Below are 18531 nucleotides of genomic sequence, written 5' to 3'. Positions count from 1 at the left end.
TTTTTTCACCTTATCTCCCTTCACTTAATGTCTGTGTTCTTCTTACCTGTGATATATCTCTTTCTAGAGACCATTTACATCAATTCAGATCTTGGTATGTTTTAAGCAAATAATTTACTTTTCATTTTGGGTTTTTGATTTGTTGTTTTGTATGCTTTATGTAAAAACCCTTCAGCTGAGATTGATTTGCTTTGTCTGATTTGGGTTTCTTTTTTCCACAATTGGTTTCCGTTGTTTACAATTCATTCATTCATTAATTGTTTCATACTAGTGGAATCGATCGGGTTCTTAGGGTTTTCTTCTTGCGATTTTCAGGTGTTTTATTTGGCAGACATTGAATTAATTTGTTATTTTCTGGTTCATGAAGTGCTACGTACTAATACTCACTTTCTTTTTTTAGTTATTCATGAAATCCAAGTTCATTTCACTTACTTTATCTTTATGAGTGTTAAATAGATAATTTATTGAAAGATGTTCAATTGAATTATTGACCATAAATTTCATAGCCAATTGGCTGATTACCTAATTTATCTGAATAGTAGTATAAGAATTGAATTGGCGATAGTTTGTTTTTGAAAATTTAGTATTGCAATAGGTTTTGACAAATGAGTGCACTGAGAACTTCTCTTTAAATTACACAGAAATTTCACACTGCTGTTTTGTTTTTCCAGAAATGTGTTTGAAATTAAAACTTGTTGGCATTGACTGTATGTTTGTTTTTAGTTATTTGCTATGTTTTTTTTGTTATTTTTATTAGCTTGATGACATGCTTTATTTTTTCAGGGAATACTTCCAATTTCAGCAAAACACTGGATAGCTTTGATGCTTGAGTGGTCCCTCTTAATAAGAAACTTGCAATGTGATGGCCATTGGTATGCAAACTTGTAACTGCTAAGATCTTTTTGTGAATTAAAAGTTGCTATTGGCACTACTTTCATTTTGTAGGTTGCTGAAGTGAACTTCCTTTTAAACGGAGGCAAAGGGTATGGCATCTCGTCTTATGTTAGTTATTAATGATGTTATATGTACTGTTACTGAGTAACTATGGATTTGTTGCTGCCATTATTACATTTCTGAAGTAGATATCTTTTTACAAAGAACTTTATCCAACAGTTAACCTGCTTATTCTTAAAGCACTTGAAGTTCGAGCTGATGTATTCCTTTGAAACTTCCTTTTTCTTATCATTTTATTGCTATTTTGTACATGCATGTTGTCATTTATTAATTCACAGCTACTTATTCTGGAATAGTTTTTGGGCTGTTATTTTTTGTTGTTGTTGTTGTGAACTGCATTTGGAGTAGGTCAAATGATAAATTCTAAGTTCCAATCTTGTTAATTTGCTAACTTCACTGAAAAATAATTTAAAAGCTACCCTTCAATTTTGTTATACTCTTGATGTTTCTATTGTCTTTCGGTCCGTCTTCTTTTTATTCAAAAGCAACTGTGACCATAAAATATGCGTGATTTGTGACCATGATCTGATTGGTTAAATTACTGGTCACGAACTTTTATTGGGGATCACAAAATGTGACCAAACTTTTATCAGGGGTCATAAAATGTGACACCTGATTTTTGAAAAAAGTTCACAAGTTTGTAAATTTTTGACAAAAGGCACATTGAAACCTTTGTAGTTATGTAATTTTTACTTAAAATAAAGAACAAAGATTGTTTTTTTTTTTTCACTGTTTTTTTATGCATATTTGAATGATTTCAAACCATTTAAATTGCTCGTAGAAATAGTGAGTACATTGTTTTTTTCTATTTGTCGAAATGGGTAATTTTTGCTTCAATATTTAAAAGTAGGGCATCTTTTTTGTTGCTGTATTGGACTAGGAGAAGATGTGACGGGGATTGATTCCGTCGGTAAAATGTGATTATGTTCGTCCTATGAATTTATGATTGATAATGGAACTCAATTGGGGGTTTAATTATTATCAATTTTTGTATAATTGGTGCAAAATAATCCAGTCATTTACATGTTTTGTACGAAACAATCTTATCTTTTCATTTTGGGGGTAATACTCCCTCGTTGTAGTCATATCTTAACATTCTTATCCTCGCTCTTTAATTAAGCAGAATATTTCATATCATTTTTTGTACAAAAGGTCCGTTGAGTGGGAAGGGGGAGGGGAAATGAAACAACATATTTGCTCGTCGTACTTTAAAGTATTTTTCTTTCATTTCAAAGCTCTTAAAATGGAAAATCTTAATGAATTTATCGTCAAAGATGAGATGTGTGAATTACTGGAAGGTGAAGATAAAAATTCGGCAAAAAAACTAGAGACAAAAGTGTTTACGGTAAAAAGAAAAAAAAAAATGTTGAAGACTTTATGAACAGTCATATTAAATTGTGGTTTAAATATAGTTTAATAATATGAATTGAGCATAAGTTAAACAATTAATAAATTTTATTAAAAATTATTATGCTAATTAGTTCTTTTTTAAATAATAAATAAATAATATTTTATATTTTATAAATTAATGTTACTAGAATATAAATATTAATTGGATAAAAAATTATTTACTTGAATTTAACATTTTTAAGGTCCATTCTAGATGTTATATAGCATTTAATAAATTAATAGAATATTGTATTCAAAGGAAGTTCATTTAACATATATTTTAAAATACTGTAACAGAATTTATTGGTTTTCATTTCTGAGTAAAAAAATAATTAATATTTAAATTGATAGTTTTTTATTTTCAAAAAGGACACTTCAAAGGTTTAAAAAAGAAAAATAACACTTCTTTTCAAAAATGTTATCTCTTTCATAACAAATTACTTATTTATTAAAATAAGCAATTTGTGAAAAACTTTACAATTATAAATAACCAAAGATGAGTTAATTGTTCCAATGGTCACTGAACTTAGGTCAATGTTTTTGATTGACCATCGAACTTTGGCCACTGAATTTTGAAAAATGTCGAGTTTTGGTCAATGAACTTAGATCTATGTCTTGGATTGGTCACTGAACTTTAAATTGTCGAGTTTTGGCCACTGAACTATGAAAAATGACGAGTTTTGGTCACTGAACTTAGATCCATGTCTTCGATTGCTTACTGAAGTTTAAAATGTCGAGTTTTGGCCACTGGATTTTGGAATATACTGTACGTTACTCACTAGCATAACTCTTGAAATTTGAAAAATATCGAGTGATGAGTTTGTTTCACTTATGATTTTTGCACAATTTTAGCTTGATTAAATGCTAGATCTTGTGAGTATAGAACGTTTTTGATGTGTTTGTTAGTGTTGTTTTGAAGATTAGGAGAAACGATGTGAAAAAAGGTATTCAAGTGGACGAAGAGACCAAAAACACGAAATTGGGGTAGAAAGACGGCGCTTAGGCGCTGCATTCATAGCGCATAGACGCTACGAAATTGAAAAAAAGATGAAATTTAGACCCGAGAGGCAGCGCCTAGGCGTCGCAACCATAGCGCCCAGGCGTTGCGATTGAATATCTAGGGCCCTTTTTTTGGGCCGTTTTTAAATCCATACAAACCGTACTTCTATATAAAACGGAGGGGTACCTATAAATATATCTTTCTCATACCTTTGAAGGGTTCTTGACATATTGGAGAGAAGACAACAAGAAAAGAGATTCAAAAGAGAAATTCAAGAAGATTAACACCAAACAATTGAAGATTAGAAGCATTTATTGAAAGAGGAAGGAGATCTTGGTGTAAGAATTCTACTTTTTTTTTCTACATCTTTATTACAAACTCGGTGATGTATTCTAAGACAAATTCCTACTTTTCTTCTTGTATTATGAGTAGCTAAATTCATTGTTAGGGGGAATGATGTAACCAATTGGGATCTTTTATATTCTTTTATTAAGACTTTCAGTTTTTAATTCTTCAATGTGTTGATTTTGCTATGAGTTGAATGCATTAAATTATCTGATCAATAATTTGATGATTTTTGTGAATTCTTTACAAATAGAGATATGAGTTTAGGATTTAAAATTTTGTTTCGCAATTTTACGACCCGTAACAAGTAATAGTGGACCTAAGAGTTCGGATTGTCGATCCCACAAGGACTATTTTCTAACACTGAATTCAATTTTTCTTTAACTACTATTTTACTAAAACAAATTAAAGGTTGTAAAATCTGGGTTTTAATCTAAATTCTAGAAAATAAATGAATGTTCACACGATTGGAGAATCAAATAATGAATGGATATTAAGGTAGAATAACTTCACCAGTTGATCACCTTTACATCTCAAATTAAAACTCAATTCTAATATAGTGCTCTGTCGAATTCTCCTATTGTATTCCATTTACCCCTCTCGAGTTCTCATTGAGCCTATTCAACTAATTAAATTTCATATCTCTATACAAATTCAACTTAATTAAACGAGTTCTATGTCTTAGAAATTTAATTATGACCACAATAAATGATATAGGTATCTCTACTCGTTATACCAATGTATTGAATTTTACTACATGGTCTAAATCCTAAACTCATATCTCTATTTGTAAAGAATTCACAAAAATCATCAAATTATTGAGCAGATAATTTAATGCATTCAACTCATAGCAAAATCAACACATAGAATAATTAAAAACTGAAAGTATTAATAAGAGAATGTAAAATATCCCAATTGGTTACATTATTCCCCCTAACAATGAATTTAGCTACTCATGATACAAGGAGAAAAGTAGGAATTTGTCTTAGAGTATATCACCGAGTTTGTAATAAAGATGTAGAAAAAAAATAGAATTCTTACACCAAGATCTCCTTCATCTTCCAATGAATGCTTATAATCTTCAATTGCTTGGTGTTAATCTTCTTGAATTTCTCTTTTGAATCTCCCTTCTTGTTATCTTCTCTCCAATATGTCAAGAACCCTTCAAAGGTATGAGAAAAATGTATTTATAGGTGCCCCTCCGTTTTATGTAGAAGTAGGGTTTTTATGGATTTAAAAACGGCCCAAAAAACGCGCCCTAAATATTCAATCGCAGAGCCTAGGCGCTGATGATAGCGCTGCCTCTCAGGTCCAAATTTCATCTTTTTTCAGTTTCGTAGCGCCTAAGCGCCGTCTTTCTGCCCCAATTCCGTGTTTTTGACCTCTTCGTCCACTTAAATACCTCTTTTCACACCGCTTTTCCTAATTTTCAAAACAACACTAACAAACACATCAAAAACATTCTATACTCACAATATCTAGCATTTAATCAAGCTAAAATTGTACAAAAATTATGAGTGAAACAAACTCATCAAATACCCCCCCAAACTTAACCATTTGCTAGTCCTCGAGCAAACAAACAATCCAAACAGTAAAATCATCCAAGGACGATACCCACACAACTAGTTAGTTAAACAATTTGTCTTTTTAGCTCAGCATTGATAACATTATATTATATTTATGAATGGTGTTAAAATTACAATGCAAGAACCAAACTTCCACTCATACAACGCGAAGCGGGTGTGTGTGTGGAGGGTCAAACATAGCGCCGTATATTCACAAGTTGGTTCACTTCCCAACCCTCAATGGTTAATTATTTCCTTTCTTCACTCGTAAGATTCACACACCCCCAAACTCGGTTCTTTTATTCTCTTACCATGGTGTAATTCTAAAGTTTAGTTTTGTTTAAGATTTTCTCACACCACTTTAATTTGGGTTAGTTCAATCGGCAACGTCAACAATTCATTCATGTAGTGAATCTCCCAATCTTCAACAATCTAGTTTATACTTAGTGATTCAAACCCACTAGTTATCTAGGCCCTCAAGATCAGCTTCTTTTTTTTTTAAATTTATTTAATTTTTTTTATTTCACCATTTTTTCACTTCTTGACCCCTGTAGCGAGTGTTAGGTCAGTAACTCCCCGATTTTTTTGTATACCAAAGGTACCAGATTTCAAGAGACTCCTATGAACTTAATAACTCGAGTAAAAAAGGTGCAGGTGTGAGACTCAGCTGAATACATGCAATGCTTCTTCTCTAATAAAAAGAAGCGAAATTTATAGGGGTTAGATTTCTAGCATTCAGTTATCACCAAGCTTATACCAAAAAATTAAATACACTCCACACAATTTTTTCCACATGTACGGAATCACCACAATCTTAAATCATTTCTTTTGCCGGTTAGAATGCCCCAAATTATAATGTATAGGGTTAAGGGGTATTGACATTCATAGGTTACGGGATTACACACCTAAGTCATCTCTTTAGCCTATGTGCATGAGCCCTCATGTTCCTGTACGATGCTCAACTTAATACTCGTGCATAAATGTTATACTGCTTCATATGTATAAGTAGAAAATCCAATTACAACATATGATTCATCCATAATCCATAAACTAATACATGCTTTCAAATATATTCATCATAGCTAACAAGACTATCAAACTCGCACAAGCATGCTGAAGATGAAAATGCATATATAATTTTTTTTATTTTTTTAATAAACACATGAACACATAAAACAAGCAAATCACATTCAAGCATTCGAGAAACTCAACAACGTAAGCAAATTTATTCACCCCCCAAACTTAACTCAAACATTGTCCTCAATGTGAAATAGAAACAAAATGGGGAGGGGACTTACCTGACGAACGACGTTAATCGTCGTCCTGGGTATTCGGAATTGGATTGATAGCGTGATCAGGTAGGAGAGGCGGCTGAGGAAATGTTCGATCGGAGTAAATCAAAGCCAGTACCGCATTGAACTCATGTTGATAATGAAATTGCTCGCACAATGTATTTTGCATCAAATTCATTTGCAATTGCATGTCATGAAGCTGAGCGACAAGGTCAGAAGTGGGGCCATTAGCTAGGGTCGGTCGGCTTGATCGGGGTAGCTGGTTACTCTGAGGAGGGGGTGGAGCACTGGTGGATTCAGAGTGGCGTAAGAACTTCCAAGTACGCGCTCGTGTGATTGCCGGTTTGGGGTGCACGACCTCCTCAGTCGGGTATGTGACACTACCACCCGCTAAACAAAGCTCATAAATCAACGATGGGCGCCCTAGACCACCTATTGTCGACCCTTTCAAAGTGTGTAAGATGTTGTTGTGAATAACTTTACTAACATCAATTGATAGGCGGCACTGAATGACATAATTGAGGGTAGCCCGTTCTTTTGTTACTTCACTTAAATTGCTATTGGGAATAAGTTTGCTAGAAATGAAGTGATGCCAAGCCTTACAACCCGAAGTCATACTAGAAGCAGGGAAGTTAATTACATCAGTCTCTGAACGTTTCCATGTAGTACCAGTTGTGGCTAAGACTCGAATAACCTCATTCGGATCAACACCCTCGTCACGAAGTCTAGAGTACTCGTCATTTTCAATATCTTGCAAATGATAAAACCTGTTGATGGAGGTTCTATCAAACAGTATCCATTTATCCCGACAAACACTCGGAAATCTCGATACTTCTTCGCATTGGCATAGAAATCCCTAACAATCGGAATTAGCCCCGATCGTGGTTGCCGAGCAAACACTTCCCAGTTCCGCCGACCTATCTGCTCTGTCATATAATTGTCTAAACCACGTTCAGGGATACAGGTCTTGTGTACCACCAGGCTATTATATCGTTCAGCGGCCTCGGCACTAATGAATTTGCTCCTGTCAAATGAGCTAGAAGAGGAGGCTGCGGCTTTAGATCTCTTTTTAGGCGGCATTGGACCTGTGCAAGTGTAGAACATGCAAACTATTAGCAAAAAGGCAGTAAAGGAAGATAAGGCAGGGCTTAAAATCTAGCCATAAGAGGGAACTATGGTCGAACGTGCAATAGATGTATTCTAAACCCAATTTCAATTCACGATCATCTACATGGCAATCCCCACACAAGTCAATTAGCACAATAGCCACAATAGCTCCTTTGTACCCAACTAAGTTCACATAGGCAATCCATAAAACACTTTGAAGGCACCAAATTTCCACAAAAAATTGCCCCATAATTTAGAAGTAATTCATGCCACATTATTCGCATCATACACATTTCTTGACACCACAACAAAGCAAGCCCTCCTTTTAACATAAGTATAAAAATAGGTTCAAATAAGCAACAACTATCATGTAAGAGAGGAAAAAAATAGGGATCAAAAAATAGCCATATCTGGAATGAAGTCACACTTAGCAATAATGAAATGTTGAAAACAACAAGGAGGATTGGGAGGGGGCAAGAATATATGTAAATGAAAGAGTTGTGATGTGGGTGAGGTGATAAAATAAATTCAACAAAAAAAAAAAACTAAATAAGGAAAGAGAGAGGAAGAGGGTACCTTGGTAGGGTTGAGGAAGAGGAGAAAAATGGGGGAATTTTATGGTGTTGGGGGAAGAAGATGAGAGGGAGTAGGTTTGGGGAAAAATACGTAGTGTGAGAGGGAGAGGAGAAGAGGGTATAAGAAATAGAAAATAAGTTAAAAAAAAAAATTTTTAAAAATATTTGGAGGGGGGGCCTAGGCGTTGCGTTATTGCCCTCCCTTTTTTTTTTTAAATTCTTTCTCCTTATCACACTCATTCATTTTCATTGTAGAACTCAAATTCCGCAATATGTAACCTTTATGGATTCTCTTACAAAAAACAAAAGAAAGTGTTACTACGATAGCATAGATTATTAAAGGAACAACAAAATCAAAGCAAAAACCAATAATCAAATAAAGGGTAGAGCTTGGGTTGCCTCCCAAGAAGCTCTTCTTTTAAGTCATTAGCTGGACATAGTGCTGCAGTTATTCGGGAACAGCTAGATCGAGACTCTCTTTAGCGGTGGGGAAATCTTCCACATAATGCTTGATGCGTTGACCATTTACTTTGAAATTCCCTTTAGTTGGATGGTGTAATTCAACTGTTCCGTAGGGAAAAACCTGAGAGACCGTAAAAGGACCGGACCATCTGGACTTCAATTTTCCTGGAAAAAGCTTAAGCCGGGAATTATATAATAGCACTTGATCCCCCACTCGAAAAATTTGTTGCCTGATGTTCTTGTTGTGCCACTGCTTTGTCCTTTCCTTGTAGATGGATGCATTCTCATATGCCTCTCTTCTGAATTCCTCCAACTCATGTAGCTGTAGTACTCTTGTTTCTCCAGCCTTTTCGAGGTTCATGTTTAACTGCTTCAATGCTCAGTACGCTCTGTGCTCAAACTCCACTGATAGGTGGCATGCTTTCCCAAAAACTAGTCGGTATGGAGACATTCCTATAGGTGTCTTGTAAGCTGTGCGATATGCCCATACAGCATCGTCCATTTTTTTGACCAATCCTTGCGAGATGCATTCACGGTGACCACCAAAATTCTTTTCAATTGTTTGTTTGACGTTTCCACTTGTCCACTTGTCTGAGGGTGATAAGGAGTGACAATTCGATGTTGCACCCCGTACTTATGCAAAATTGCCTGGAACAATCGATTGCGGAAGGGCTCTCCACCATCACTTATAATGGCCCTAGGTGATCCATAGCGGTTAAATATGTGTTTCTTTATGAAGTCCACCACCATCCTTGCGTCATTTGTAGGCAATGCTTTAGCTTCTATCCATTTTGAAACATAGTCCACCACAACCAGGATGTACCGATTGTTGTAAGATGATGGAAACGGACCCATAAAATCAATCCCCCAGACATCAAATATTTCCACTTCCAAAATGTTGTTAAGTGGCATCTCATGACGCGCTGATATGTTACCTGTTCTTTGACACTTATCGCATGACCTACAGAAACTGTGACAGTCCTTGAACAATGTAGGCCAAAAGAAACCACATTGGAGCACCTTTGCTGCTGTTTTAGTGGGTCAAAGTGCCCTCCATAAGCCAAAGCATGTACTCGTGAAAGGATCGATTTCATTTCATCCTCAGGCACACATCTCCTAATGATCTGGTCCGCTCCTCTCCTATATAAATTTGGATCATCCTAGTAATAGATTTCGCTTCATGACTGAGCTGATAGGTGAGATCCGGATCCATATAGTCACTGGCTAAGTAATTAACAATGTCTGTATATCACGGAGCTTTTTCTATTTGCAGTAACTGTTCATCTGGGAAGACCTTATTTATATTCATATCATCTGAATCCTGCTGTTGCTCTATCCTTGATAATTGATCCGTTACCTGATTTTCTGTTCCTTTTTTATCACGAATCTCGATGTCAAATTCTTGTAGTAACAGCACCCAGCGAATTAGCCTTGGTTTTGCGTCCTTCTTCTCAAATAAATACTCCAGAGCTGCATGGTCTGTATAAACTACCACCTTGGACCCAATCAAATAAGAACGGAATTTGTCAAAAGCAAAAACAACTGCAAGCAATTCCTTTTCAGTTGTTGCATAGTTGATCTGAGTATCATTCAATGTTTTGCTAGCGTAGTAGATAACATGAAATACTTTTTCGTTGCGTTGTCCAAGCACTGCCCCCACTGCAAAGTCACTGGCGTCACACATGAGCTCAAAAGGCAATTCCCAATCTGGAGCCACTATCGCAGGTGCCGATGTCAATTTTTCTTTCAAAGTGTTGAAGGCTTTCAAACACTCATCAGAAAATTGAAATGGTATATCTTTCTCCAACAGGTTGCACAACGATTTTGTAATTTTTGCAAAATCTTGAATGAATCTTCTATAAAACCCTGCATGTCCCAGAAAACTCCTGATCCCCTTTACTGAATTAGGTGGCTGCAATTTCTCAATCACCTGTATTTTGGCTTTGTCCACTTCAATCTCCTGTGCAGAAATTCGATGTCCCAGTACTATTCCTTCCTTTACCATGAAATGACATTTTTCCTAATTAAGCACAAGGTTCTTCTCCTTACATCTTTGCAATACAAGAGCCAACCGCTCCAAGCAATCGTCAAAGGAATCTCCAAACACAGAAAAATCGTCCATAAAAACCTCAATGTACTTTTCTACCATGTCAGAAAAGATGGCCATCATGTATCGTTGAAAGGTTGCCGGTGCAATGCATAAACCAAAATGCATTCTTCTAAACACAAACGTTCCATAAGAGCATGTGAAGGTTGTCTTCTCTTGGTTTTCTGGAGCAATTACTATCTGATTGTACCCTGAATATCCGTCCAGAAAGCAATAATGAGAATGTCCTGCCAACCTTTCCAACATCTGATCAATGAATGGCAATGAAAAATGGTCCTTTCTGGTTGCATTATTTAGCTTTCTATAATCTATGCATACTCTCCACCCTGTCACTAACCGTGTTGGTATCAGCTCGTTCTCATTCTTCTCCACTGTGATTCCACCCTTTTTAGGTACAACATGTACAGAACTCACCCACGAACTATCAGATATGGGATAAATTATTCCTGCATCCAGTAATTTCAGCACTTCTTTTCGCACGACTTCTTTCAAGGTTGGATTCAATGGACGTTGTCCTTCCACTGATGCCCTTGACCCGTCCTCCATTAAAATCTTGTGCATGCAAAGAGTTGGACTAATCCCTTTTATGTCAGCTATTGTCCATCCAATTGCCATTTTGTGCTACCTGAGTACCTCCAACAATTTATTCTCTTCTTCCCTTGTCATGTCATTTGCAATGATTACTGGCAGTGTTGAAGATTTTCCCAAATATGCATAACGAAGATGGGAAGGTAAGGGCTTTAGTTCAAGAGTGGGTGCCTTTTCCACTGAGGGTACCGGGGGAGAAGGGTTGTCTCCTAGAGATTCATACTGCCAATGCCTTCTTCCTATGGGTTGCTCGGCTAAGTTGACAACACATTCAGCTTTTTCTGCATTTGTTGCTTCCAATTGCGCAAGTTCTGCCTCACAAAGATTTGTGTGATGCTCTATATCAAATGTATCCGCCACAAGCTCTTCAAGAACATCAACTTGGCAACAAGTGTCGGAAGTCAATGGGTGTTTCGTTGCCTTGAACATGTTGAATATGACTTGCTCATTGTCCACTCGAAGAATCATTTTTCCATCATAAATATCAATCAATGCTCTCCCAGTAGCCAAGAACGGTCTTCCCAAGATCAGAGGAATATTTGAGTCCTCTTCCATGTCTAAAATAATGAAATCAGCTGGAAAAATAAATTTGTCTACTTTGACCAGCACATCTTCAATAATTCCCTTTGGTCGTTTGATCGATCTGTCAGCCAGTTGCAAAGAGATTGTTGTAGGTTTTGCTTCTCCTAATCTAAGAGACCTGTAAACAGAGAGAGACATCAAATTAACACTGGCACCTAAATCACATAAAAAATGTTCAAAGAAATTAGAACCAATTGTGCAAGGTATAGTGAAACTTCCTGGGTCTTTTAGTTTAGGAGGTAGCTTCCTCAATAGTATTGCACTGCACTCGTTCAAGCATACTGTCTCATGTTCTTCCAGCTTCCTTTTGTTAGATAGGATCTCTTTCAAGAATTTTGAATAGCTGGGCATTTGGGCAATTGCGTCTGCAAAAGGAATATTGATGTGTAGTTTCTTGAAAATCTCCACAAACTTAGCAAACTGATTATCCAACTTCTTTCTTTGTAACCTTTGAGGGAAGAGAATTGGTGGCACATAAGCCTTCACGGGGCTGGGTGCTCTCACTGCAGGTGTTTCTTTCATTTCGTTCTCCTTGTCAGTTGGTTGTTCAAACTCTACTTCTTTCCCAGCCTCTTCACCCATTATTTCCTTTTCTTTTCGCTCTGATCTCTTCACATGTATTTCTGGAAGTTGTACCCCACTCCTGGTAGTAATAGCTTGCACTTGCTCTTTTGGATTGACCATTGTGTTGTTTGGCAATGTCCCTTGTGGGCGTTCTGCAAGCTATTGAGCTATCTGACCAATTTGTGTTTCCAACTTCTTGATTGATGCTTGCTGATTCTGAAAGTTAGTGTCAATCTGCTGAAACACCTTGTCAGTCTTCTGCATGTACTGGTTGAACATCTTCCCCAAACTTGGTTTTTTCTCCTGTTGGGCATTATTTGAACTGTTCCCTTGTTGATTATCCGATCATCTAAAGTTTGGTTGTTGTCTCCATCTTGGATTGTACGTTTGAGCAAATGGATTAAAATTTCGAGACCCATTCTGAATGAAATTGACCTGTTCATCGGGATAGCCTATAGATGTGCAGTTTTCTATCAGATGATTAGCCCCACAGTTCTCGCATGATGGACCAGCTGTCACTGCATGTGCTCCTTTCGTTTGTGATTTTACCAATAACTCCACTTGTTTTGTCAATGCTACTATTTGGGCGTTGGTAGCTGCTGTGCTGTCTAACTCATACATTCCTCCTGTCTTCGGTGGCGCCACTCTTTTCGATGAGAACATTGAATGTGTAGTGGCAATCAACTCAAACAGTTCTATGGTTTGCTGTACAGATTTTCCTATAATTGATCCTCCAGCTGAGGCATCGACTTGGAATTTTGACAGTGGTGTAAGTCCAGTGTAGAAGTACTGCACTTGATTACCTATAGTAATTCCATAGTTTGGGCATTTTCTCATCAACTCATTAAACCTATTCCATGCTTCGTGATAGCTTTCTCCTTCTTTCTGTTGAAAAATTTAAATTTCTAATCTGATTTTAGCTACCCTTGCCAGTGGGAAAAATTTATTACAGAACTTTCTGGTTAGTTCTTTCCATGTAGTAATGCTAACGTGAGGCTCAGCATCTAACCACTCCAATACAGCATCTCTCAATGTAAATGGGAATAGTCGTAGTTTAATAGCATCTTCATTGAACCCTGGAGCATGAAAGTTCTGACAGTTTCTGAGAAATCTAGAAATATGCGTGTTTGGATTCTCTTGAGGTAGCCCGTAGAATTACAGGATGTTGCTCATTAAGTTAATCCAATCTGGCCTGATCTAAAAGTTATTCACTCCAAAATCTGGATACACGATACTGGAGCGCATGGGTGCTGCTATAGGTGTCAGGAACATTGATATTGGCAAATCACCTTCATTTATTTCCCCTCGCTCATGCTGCTGTTCCGGTGGTACCACTCTTACGGTCATTTGTCCAATCGGTTGAATAGGGATATGAATTTGTTGATTGTCAGCCATTTGACGTTGATGTTTTTGTTTGTGTTCTTTGCGTCTTCGTCCGAAGGTACGTTCTATCTCCGAATCAAACGGTTCAAGATTGTCGTCTCGAGCACGGAGCATACAATGAACACAATTTTCTGTAAATAAAAAAAATTAAACAAATCAAATAACAGTTAAAATAAAAATTAATTGAAACTAGAAGAATAGTCCCCGCAAACGACGCCAAAAACTTGTTGTAAAATTTTGTTTCGCAAGTGTACGATCCGTAACAAATAATAATGGACCTAAGAGTCCGGATTGTCAATCCAACAAGAACTATTTTCTAGCACTTAATTCATTTCTTTAACTACTATTTGATTAAAACAAATTAAAGGTTGTAAAATCTGGGTTTTAATCTAAATTATAGAAAATAAATGAATATTCATAGAATTGGTTGGAGAATCAAATAATGAATGGATGTTAGGGTAAAATAACTTCACCAATTGATCACCTTTACATCTCAAATTAAAACTCAATTCTAATATAGTGTTCGGCCGAATTCTCCTATTGTATTCAATTTACCCCTCTCGAGTTCTCATCGAGCCTATTCAACTAATTAAATTTCATATCTCTATGCAAATTCAACTTAGTTAAACGAGTTCTATGTCTTAGGAATTCAATTATGACCACAATAAATGGTATAGGTATCTCTACTCGTTATACCAATGTACTGAATTTTACTACATGGTCTAAATCCTAAACTCATATTTCTATTTGTAAAGAATTCACAAAAATCATCAAATTATTGATCAGATAATTTAATGCATTCAACTCATAGCAAAATCAACACATGGAAGAATTAAAAACTGAAAGTCTTAATAAAAGAATGTAAAAGATCCCAATTGGTTACATTATTCCCCCTAGCGATGAATTTAGCTACTCATAATACAAGAAGAAAAGTAGGAATTTGTCTTAGAATACATCACCGAGTTTGTAATAAAGATGTAGAAAAAAAAGTAGAATTCTCTCACCAAGATCTCCTTCCTCTTCCAATAAATGATTCTAATATTAAATTGTTTGGTGTTAATCTTCTTGAATTTCTCTTTGAATCTCCCTTCTTGTTGTCTTCTCTCCAATATGTCAAGAACCCTTCAAAGGTATGAAAAAATGTATTTATAGGCGTCCCTCCGTTTTATGTAGAAATAGGGTTTCTATGGATTTAAAAACGGCCCAAAAAAACGCGCCCTAGTTATTCAATCGCAGCGCCCAGGCGCTGATGATAGTGCTTGGACGCTATGGTTGCGGCGCCTAGGCGCTGCCTCTTGGGTCCAAATTTTATCTTTTTTTTCAGTTTCGTAGCGCCTAGGTGCTATGAATGCAGCGCCTAAGCGCCGTCTTTCTGCCCCAATTTCGTGTTTTTTGCCGCTTCGTCCACTTTAATACCTTTTTTCACATCACTTCTCCTAATCTTCAAAACAACACTAATAAACACATCAAAAAGAGGCCAAAAACTATGAAAAATGTCGAGTTTTGGTTACTGAGCTTAGGTCCATGTCTTCGATTGCTCACTGAAGTTTAAAATGTTGAGTTTTGGCCACTGGACTTTGGAATATATTGTACGTTACTCACTAGCATAACTCTTGAAATTTGAAAAATATCGAGTTTACAATAAATAATGAACAATATTTTTCAAAGTTCAATGAATAATGTACAATATTTTTCAAAGTTGAGTGAGTAATGTACAACATTTTTTAAAGTTCGTGGTCAAAACTCGATATTTTAAATTGAGTGAGCAATCAAAGACATTGACTTAAGTTCAGTGACCAAAACTCAACATTTTTCAAAGTTCAGTGGCTAAAACTCGATATTGTAAAGTTCAGTGACCAATCAAAGACATGAACCTAAGTTCAGTGACCAAAACTCGATATTTTAAAATTTAGTGGTCAATCAAAGATATGAACCTAAGTTCAGTGACCAAAACTCGATATTTTAAAGTTTAGTGGCTAATCAAATACATGTACCTAAATTCAGTGACCATTAGGAGTTCTCAGAGAATGTGTTTCCGTGCTTTGCAATTATCAGAAAACTTGTGCAGATGTGTGGGTTTTGAAGGAGTATGGAGTTAAAGAGTCTTGGACTAAAGTTGTTTTCATTCCTTACATCGATGATCCTGGGAAATGTATGTACTCAATACCATTGTGCATACTTCCGAATGGGGAAGTTCTATTGGCCCCCGGTTCGTCCATTGTAGTTTACAACCTGCAAGATAATTCTTTCAGGTTTCCCAAGATTACTAATGTTACTGATTTCCTTGAAGCAATTACTTACGTTGAAAGCTTAGTTTCACCTGATGCTGATGGTGAATGACAGGAAAGGTCAGTCAAGGTATTGACTGGCATATTATGTGGTTTTGCAATTGTCTACCTTTGTATACTTATTTATAATACCATGAATCTTCTTTGTTTTTATTGAACTTTTGGCCTGTTTGGTTGTGCTTATAAGTTACTATTTTCTAAAAATATGCCCTTAATACATTCTTTGAACAAATGTTGTGTGTATTGTGGTGCAATAGTTACAAACAACAAGTGCTGAGAGGAAAAATGGTTAGTTTGATGTCTCTCTCTCTCTTTAATTTGTATGAACTCTCTTTCCCTTAAATTTGTATAAGCAAGTTCATTTCGGTGCAATGTGATGTCATGTAAGTTAGAAACAATATCTTGAAACGTCAACTCGATTTTCGTACCATGCTAGGAGCCTTTATTTTTGTTGCCTGTCTTGATATCTTGAAACTCTTTACTATCTAATATATATTATAGAATAGTTGATGGAAACCATATCATCGTTGTTGTTTATTGGCTCGTTTGGTATACGGTATTAGACGACACGTTGCAAACTTCATTTTACTTCTTAATCTTGTTGGTCATGTCCAGTAGTTTGATGAACTTTGTTATAAATACACATCATTCCCAGGCTCACAAGGGACAATACTGAGCTTGCACTACAGGATGGAGGGAGTACAAGTCATGGGGATGTGATTACTATGTAACTTATCTTGTGGATTATGGTCTATCTGTTCATGTATCTTTTTGCTATCTTATGATGAAACGATGTTCATTGTGTATGAATTGTAAGTTTGTTTTTAACAACTAATGGATGGTGTAAAGCATCTCGTCTTATGTTAGTTATTACTGATGTTATATTTACTGTTACTAACTATGGATTTGTTGCTGTTACATTTCTGAAGTAGATATCTATTTACAAGAACTTTATCCAACAGTTCATCTGCTTAGTCTTAAATCACTTGAAGTTCGAGCTGATGTATTCCTGTGAAACTTCCTTTTATTGGGCTGTTAATTTTTTTTATTTTTATTTTTTTGTTGTTGTGAACTGCATTTGGAGTAGTTCTAATTTGTCAAATGATAAATTCTAAGTTCCAATCTTGTTAATTTGCTAACTTCACTGAAAATAATTTAAAAGCTGCCCTTCAATTTTGTTATACTCTTGATGTTTCTAACGTCTTTCGGTTCAGTCCGTCTTCTTTTTATTCAAAACCAACCGTGACCATAAAATATGTGTCATTTGTGACCATGACCTGATTGGTTGAATTATTGGTCACAAAAGGTGACCAAACTTTTATCACGGGTCATAAAATGTGACACCTGATTTTTGAAAAAAGTTCACAATTTTGTTAATTTTTGAGAAAGGTACATTGAAACCTTTGTAGTCACGTAATTTTTCCTTAAAATGAAGAACAAAGATTGGTTTTTTTCACTGTTTTTTATGCATATTCGAATTATTTCAGACCATTTAATTGCTTATTGAGTTCTCCGCTGTGCTTGCTGAAGGCCTCTTATGTTGCTGGTCAGGTCATGACGATGAATCAAGACCTATTATGGTAATTGATTAAATTTTATTTTTTCCACTCTCTATTGTTCTTTTATAATTTGCTTTTAATTTGTTTTCCCTTTAAGAAAATATTTTATGTACAATTTGTGTTTCTTGTGGTCTTTCCTACTTACAGATTTTCCACATAAAGCAAGATTAAAATTTCATTCGCAGAAATAGTGAGTACATTGTTTTTTTCTATTTGTCGAAATGGGTATTTTTTGCATCAATATTTAACAGTAAGGCATCTTTTTTATTGCTTTATTGGACCAGGAGAAGATGTGACGGGGATTGGTTCGTTGATAAAATGTGATCATGCTCGTCCTTTGAATTTATGATTGATAATGAGATTCAAACGGGGACTTAATTATTATCAATTTTTGAATAATTGGTGCAAAATAATTCTATCGTTTACATGTTTTGTACGAAACAATCTTATCTTTTCATTTTGGGGGTAATAATCCCTTGTAGTAGTTGTATCCTAACATTCTTAACCTCACTTTTTAATTAAGCAAAATATTTCATATCATTTTTTCTACAAAAAGTCCATTGAGGGGGAAGGGAGAGGGGAAATGAAACAACATATTTGCCCATCGTACTTCTAACTATTTTTCTTTCATTTCAAAGCACGTAAAATGAAAAATCTTAATAGATTTATCGTCAAAGATGAGATGTGAAAATTACTAGAAAGGCGAAGATGAAAATTCGGCAAAAAAGCTAGAGACACAAATGTTTACGGTAAAAAAAAATTGTTGATGAC

General features: G+C 35.7%; 1 long non-coding RNA gene across 1 annotated transcript; it reads left to right on the top strand.

Annotated features, from left to right (window-relative positions):
- On the top strand, positions 1-1133 carry LOC111384102. Its single transcript, XR_002700854.1, has 3 exons — positions 1-94; positions 784-872; positions 946-1133. It is a non-coding gene; the product is annotated as an uncharacterized LOC111384102 (long non-coding RNA).
- Positions 1134-18531: the final 17398 nt, after the last annotated feature.

Source organism: Olea europaea, unplaced genomic scaffold (assembly GCF_002742605.1).
Source record: "Olea europaea var. sylvestris unplaced genomic scaffold, O_europaea_v1 scaffold2842, whole genome shotgun sequence".
In the NCBI taxonomy this organism is placed as follows: Eukaryota; Viridiplantae; Streptophyta; class Magnoliopsida; order Lamiales; family Oleaceae; genus Olea; species Olea europaea.
Note: the sequence above shows the minus strand (reverse complement) of the source record. Positions and strands in the feature narration are given on the sequence as shown.